Raw genomic sequence first — 8,077 nt, 5'->3', positions numbered from 1 at the left:
ACTCAGAGATCCAATCATTAATATTTCAAAAGTTCATGAACCGGCCACAAACGAAAAGAAAGGAATGTTCGGTGTTGTTCAGTGCACTTAGGTACGTAAATAAAAACTGCTCTTGACGTCATCAGTTTCGGGCCATAAATCTGTGTACCCTGGGATTTGTATCTACTGCCCTGATTAAAAATCGTAGATTAAAGAAAAATAAATGCAGCAGTAAAATCAGTTAAACAACAATTACCCATGCAATTAAATTTACAGTTTTATCTATAAAATGCATTTATTAATAAAAACCTAGTATTGATTATTGCCCTTGAACATTCTCTTGTTGACACTATGGCATCAGCATAATGGTGTGATTTACATGAAATTCTCCAATATTCTGGCACTTTATGAACATGTTGTTTTTAGAGATTAGTAAGCTGAAGGAATATTTCAACTGATCATGAATTTAATCTATCTCACTTTGTTGTTGTCCACTCCAATAAGAAAGTTTGAACCAATTCATTTTCAATCAAACTGGTTACTTTACCAGCATATACAATCTTCAATCTAAGGTTGGGTGGTAAACAAATTAACAATATGAATTTCAATAAATTTTTAGGTATGATTTGATAGTTTAGCCATAAACTATCATCTAGTCAAGAAAAATTTCAAATAGTGAAATTTTAATGTTTTGCTTGATCTTTTTACAGAGTCTTTCTTCTTTATGAGATTAATATATATACTTGTATAGTCTAAAAATGGTACCTAAGCTGTAATTGTATTAAAGTGTATATCGACGTCTATCTAAATCTTTTTACGTGGTTTTAGCAGATTTGTTTAAACATCGTTGATTTTTTTAGAATAAAAATGGCATTCTATAAGTTTTGTCATGGACGTCAAGAACATAATTGTATAATGAAAATAACCAGTATTATACATCAAAATAAAGTAATCTCCTTCTGTATACATATGTATATAAATATCATCGTGACTTGAGACTACGTCAATATATATAATGCATAAAAGTTGTTGCAAAAAAACAAACCTAAAACCATTAGATTTGTCGCAGACAATTTCATGTGATAGTACAGGTCATATCAGTGTATAGATTTTCTCTGAATTTTATCGCTTAAATCATTTGATATGTTTACTTTTCTAATCAAAGCCTACATCCATCTCGATTATCGAAATGTCCAATGTCCTACAGGGGACTTTTGGTTCCTGGAGTGCTTCATTACAAATAGACAAGAGATCCTTTGAACCCTGGCAGTAATGTGGACAAAGACCCGCCGATGACTTCTCTATCTTGACAATCTTTTTTTAACAGGGAAAACTATTAGTTTAATGAAAAAATTGTCTAAGCCAACGCAGTTCCGGTGTTACGGGTATTGCATAATGGCCTTTTCACGTAATACTCACTTATTTTATCTGTACATTTCATCAGTGCAATAGAGCTATGAACTGCTTGAATGTAATAGTCACAGTGTAAGAGATAAACTTTCAGTAATAATGGGATAATTCAAACTGTTCTGTTTACCATAACAATGTTATAATCACAATAAAGATTTGATTCACTTCACAAAAACTTTTAAGTACGATACTAAACACTAAGCATGAGTGCATACAAAATAAGACCAATCAACGAATCAGTTTTAACAGTATTAAAATAAGTTCATTTACTCATTTTTATTGTATAATATCTACTTGTGTACTACTTTTGAAATCACCCATTTACATGTACATAGATGGAACAAAATTAATACATTATGAATCGAAATAGGGTTGACTTATTAAAGGGACTTGAACACGATTTGAGATCAAAAAATGTATTTCTATTTTTTTATGTATAAATGGTTTACTGGTGAATTTTAAATGATTGACCAAAATATTGAATGTTAAAGTCAAGTTACAAGCAAGATACAGAGGTAAAAATTGGTTGTTATGTAAACAAAGCTCGAGTCTTATAGTTGTTTAAAAAATATTTAATGTAGAGATTTACCATTTCTTAGACAAAATGATATGTAAAAAACAATTTAAACCTACTCAATATCTTCATAAATACTAGTATCAACAAAAAAAAGATACTTTTTATTGAAACTTACATCAATACAACACATATGTAAAAATGACAATAGTCGAGCTTTGTTTACAAAACAAAGAATTGTGAACTCTGTATCTTGCTAATAACTTGATATTTGACTTTCAAATTTTGACATAGCATTAAAAACTTCTATATTTATCATTATAAACATTGAAAATGGAAAAATAAAATTTGAAAATTTTCAGTCAAATCGTGTCCAAGTCCCTTTAACACTGCATGCTCTTAAACTTTTCACCTTGCAATACTAGTAACTCTTGGATTTAACACTTACTGGATTAATATAACAACGGTAGGTGCTGAACAATACCTCCTGTTTTCCTCTCATGTTGTTGTTTGGTGATACCTCAGGCTTTGTCTCTCTCTGTTCCCTTTATTTGGTCCTTTATCTAATAAATCATTCATTCTGAAATAGCTCTAAGAAGCTTACACGAGGGACTGCATGGATGTTGTGGATTATGTTTCCTTGAAGATTGGCCTCGTCTCTGCATGCCCATCGGGATATGGACAAATCTTTTTAATTTGTTTCAATTATTTTGTTTACATAAAGTGAATGCAGTGGATATAAAGCAAGTTAGAATTGCAGTTTTGGGCTGATTTTGATTTTATGCCTGCTTCTGGGGTTCTCTTATGTCATCAGGCCTCGTGACAACGACAAAAAATTCACGTTTCATAGTACATAAAATACATGTATCATAATACGCAAAAGAATATTATATTATTCGACAGAAATCTAATTAAGATAATCAGGCTTTATATAAATTAGTTTAAATTTCACATTCCTTTACATGTAGTTTGTTTTAATAATATCAGTGTAACATTAAGCATGCTTCTCAGAATATGCTTAGGAAATTTATATAATCTACAGCTGATTTCTAACAGTGATATAATATACGTTCGGTCTTTGGCATACCGTTCCACAATTTATCATTTTTCAATGTATGAATAAACAAGTTACATCCAGAAAACATTGTCGGCAAATTACATTCGCTAAATTGAAGCAATTAGCATTTATGGAATGATTTCCAGAGAAAGATCATCTGAACAATCTCTCTTTTTCTAATTTCTATTTATTCTTATATTATATAAATAAAGCTCATTACAGTCAATATTTACATCCACGTTGGGGTGTTTTTTTTTTTTGGAGGGGGGGGGGTAATAAATATTTATTACTGGTTATTCAAGGTTGATAAATCCGGGGACAATTAACAGTCTCATGGCAACGTATTTAATCTCCATTTATCAAACGGAAGCAATCGATTCTACAGCTTTGCTTGGTTTTATTTAGCCTTTTTCGTACGCGTTCATTTTTATGACTGTCCCTCGTGTGTTCTTCACTGAAATTTTAATCACCACGCAATTCATTTTTTTAGTACACGGAAGAGGAAAAAATTGACACTGTTGAACCATTTTGATCAGTAAGATGGGGTGGGGGGAGGTGGAAGGGGGTATGTATAAACGGGCACACAGGGCATATTTGTCAATGGCATTATTGTGTGTTGCTTGCAAAAACACGTCGAAATAGTTATCTACAACAGGTGATTAACCATGTCCATTTCTGGATAATGCACATAAAATTTGAGGAAAATCATATCTCCATTTCTAGTTCCCAATCAGATATCGGAGACGCTCTCTTCTCTGTCCCGGTAATAACCAATCGAAATCTTTATTATTTGATAAAAACTAATTTCCGAATACTGTGCGTAACTTGATCACATGATCTTCCAGTGATTTCTCCAAAGTCATCTCTCGCCCGAATCCTGGAAAACTTGCTTTTCTCGAAAAAACGGCTATATAGCAGTACCCTTCAAAGCTGGATATATATAGTCAAATTCAACTTTATAAGGTTGGCAACCCGAGGGGAAAATATCGATGTACATGTATTATATTAATTTCATTTGGTCAAGTCTATGAAGAATTTCTGTTTGATAAACTATTTAATCTATCTACAGGTATGTAGCATTTCTTAAATCTACAGAAGGAAAAATATGAACTAAAAAATATGAACCGCCCCGCTGCACGTTTGGAAAATTGATATTAAATGGTAGTTAGTTTCTATATTTTTTTTTTTGGGGGGGGGGGGGGGGGAGAGGGGGTATTTTCGTCAAGATTTGGAGTATGTTTGCCCCATCATAACACATCCCCCCACAAACAAAACATAAAAACACGTTACTATACGTGCCAGATCTAAGTAAAAGTAACCTGTTGATCTGCACTAGTTACATTTGGTTCTGTTGAGCATATCGTTGACTAGTTAATGTCCCTGGTCAAGTCCCCGTCTAACTATATGGTCTCTATTTAAAAAATGCAATTATCGAAAATCCATCATTATATGCATGTAACATTTATTTCCTATTATTTACGTTAATGTCTACTGCAAATTCAAAAATCTAGCAATGCAATCCATGTATATATTATAAATATAAAATTTAAAATGTCCGCAGTATATGCAGCTGTTGCCAATGTTAATTAATCGATGTTCTTGTACTGTATATAACATATTGTGATTGTAATCATAGACCCTGGAGCGGACTTCTACATGTACGCCCAATCCTCGGTAAATGTACGGTTAAGGAGGCTGGGTTATCAAGAAAATATTCATCAGATTTCCCTTATAATTAAAACTCCTTTTATTTAAAGTCAAACAGCTTATTAACTGTGAAAAATACAAAACAAACAGAGTCAGTCGGGGCTTTTGGCCACATTGCTCACAAAAATCGGCTTCATGGAGTCATATACAATTTTTTTAGATATGATCTGTTTAGCTATAAACTATCATTTTGTAAAGAAAAATTCCATACATTTTTGCTTTTAACTTTTTAAAAGCATTTTCTTATTTATATTTATACCGAGCTCTTCCTCTGAAGGAGATCAATATAGTCTAAAAATGGACACGACCACCCTGTCCTCTTAAACGGTTTTATTTGCTGATGTGGCAAAAATAACATACGTAACATTAAAAAATACTCAGATTTTAAATAAATGTATTGCTGAGTAAATTCACATAAATAATTAAACAAATAGTATATAAAGTTAGATTGATCCTTTTAAAAGTCATTATCTTCATTCATATTTCAAACAATCTGATTAAAATCGATAAAGTTTGAATGCGGTTGTGTATCAGAACGGCGGATTTTAATCATATTGTATTTTTTTTTTTAAACCATGCATTATTAAAATTGTTCAAAAAAAATCATCTTCGCTAGCAAAATGTTCCTTATTCTCATCTCAAAAGGGAGATGAGAATAACGAATCGGACACCTGGCTAGCTAGCGAAGACTATGAGAAATGTTCTTCATCAGCATTACCTTTGGAAGCATCTCCAGCTTTGGCTACTTAATAATGGTCAGAGACAGTGTGTTCATGCATGAATAATGGTTTGTACCTTAACCAATCGACATTCAAACCATGTAAATGCAAACACCATACAGATGAAACAGCTTGATCCGATTTCTTTCCTTTATACATATATAAAATATAAAATAATTTTTCATGCAAACCAATTCTTCTGAAAATTAAATATTCGCCGAATTACACCCGCAGAATCTTTTAAACACCTCTTTTGAAAGATAAGAATATCTGAAGTATACAAAAGCCCATTGAGCTCATTTTCGTAGGTAAAAAAAATATTTTTTTCGCGAATAAACGCGAAACGTTCGCGATATAACGCGTAACTTTCGCGAATAAACGCGAAACGTTCGCGATATAACGCGTTAGTTTCGCGTTTATTCGCGAAACTAACGCGAATAAACGCGTAACTTTCGCGAATAAACGCGAAACTTTCGCGATATAACGCGTAACTTTCGCGAATAAACGCGAAACTTTCGCGATATAACGCGATTAAACGCGAAACTTAAATATACATATTGTTATTTCATAGAAGAAACCCTATGAAGAATAATTACTGAAAACAAATATATTAATTTAAATAAAACAAAATGATATTATATAAAGATGTAAATGAATTAGATTTAACCTTATACAAATTAACATAAATTCAAACGTAGGAAATCTTTAAAATCTTAGTACTGATTTTCAAAGAACATAATGCATCGCGCTTCTCACATTCTAATGGGTGCTGTACTATTGAAAATGGGGCAGCAACATATTTTAATTATAACAATTTTAATTCGAATTAAACGTTTAATTAGGCATCATTTTAGAATTTAAAGGATATCATTGTTTAAAACGTTATGATATATATCATATCGCTGCAACATAACTTAACGTTTAGTTTTATATCAGAGAGATAAGTGAAGCTGTGAATTGAAATTTTCAAGCTTTTGTTCAAATCTAGATGACGTAAATTCGTCCTCCAAATTTATCACATATGTCATTTAAAAATTAATACTAAGATTTAAAAGGTTTGTGACGGTTAAATTTATATCAATTTTATAAGAAAAAGATCATCAATGAATGCCTGTTCGAACACAAGGTCGGCGAACAACTGAAAATCGTAATATGATGCTCAAACTTATTATCTACTTTGGACATATAACATATAAAAATGTTATGATAAAGTTTTATCAGATTTATTAATATCTATATGCCAAAAAGATAATTTTGTCTTCATAAATCAACGTAACACGGATATTATAATAATAATGAATAATAAGTATTTATTATATAAAACTTAAAATGTGTTTGTTTCCCATCGTTTTTCTTCATATGGGTTCTGTATGAAATGACAATATTTATATAATAATTCCGCGTTAATTCGCGAAACTTACGCGTTTATTCGCGAAACTAACGCGTTTATTCGCGAAAGTTTCGCGTTTATTCGCGAAAGTTTCGCGTTTATTTGCGAAAGTTACGCGTTATATCGCGACAGTTACGCGTTATATCGCGAAAGTTTCGCGTTTATTCGCGAAAGTTTCGCGTTATATCGCGAACGTTACGCGTTATATCGCGAAAGTTACGCGTTATATCGCGAAAGTTACGCGTTATATCGCGAAAGTTACGCGTTATATCGCGAAAGTTTCGCGTTAATTCGCGAAAGTTTCACGTTTATTCGCGAAAGTTACGCGTTATATCGCGAAAGTTACGCGTTTATTCGCGAAAAAAAGATTTTTTTTACCTACGAAAATGAGCTCAATGGGCTTTCGTAGAAGTAAGTAATTACGGAGAAAATCATTGTTTTTCTGCGTCCAAAATTAGATCAAGTAATCTTGAATTTATTAAATGGCTTATCAAATATGATCAATGCCACTCTGTTTATATAGAATCTAATCGCTTTGATAGTTAGAAATATCTCAGACTCGAACAGACCGATCAACATCACGGAAATAACAGCATCATTCTCTCGGCAGTGACACATGGCATTCTTTGATGAGAAAAACAACACGGCCAGTAACAAAAATATAGCGCCACCGAAAAATGGCAGATTTTTTAACTTATAACAAGTTAAAACCAGAAAAATAGCATCGTCAGAAAGCCAAAGAAAAAGACGCGTTATTTCTAAATGTAAAATCGAAGTATTTATTTTTGTGGGATTACTTCAGCGTGAAAATAATTTTCGCACTACCATTAGAAATGGCGGCAGGGAACACGTGGAAAATGGCCGTGAAACAAAGATTTGCACGTATGGGTAACTAAATCCCCTTTGATTTGAAATTATTTTATCATTAACAAGTATATTGCTACATGTACATGTAGTCGCGCATAGACTCAGTATATAAGTTGCAATAATGCAGTTCTCTTTTATTTTTGTAAAAAGAAAACGATGAAAAGGGTTAAAAATTTGGGTTTAGATTTGCAGAAACTTCTATGCGAGGTTTCATCCATCTTTATAGAAACAATGGTGCCAATATTGTTTTTATACGATCACATCTTCCTTTTGAAGAAATACATGCAACGTGTTATAACTGTATACCTTTAGGGACGAGATTAGTCAAGCTGAATCTCGCAAAGATTATATTTTTGCAAGGGAATATAAAGTGCATCACCAATTTGTTCTAATTGAACGTAATTATTCTTACTGACAAATTAAAGAGCGCGACC

This window comes from Crassostrea angulata, chromosome 6 (genome assembly GCF_025612915.1).
Source record: "Crassostrea angulata isolate pt1a10 chromosome 6, ASM2561291v2, whole genome shotgun sequence".
Classification (NCBI taxonomy): Eukaryota; Metazoa; Mollusca; class Bivalvia; order Ostreida; family Ostreidae; genus Magallana; species Magallana angulata.
Note: the sequence above shows the minus strand (reverse complement) of the source record.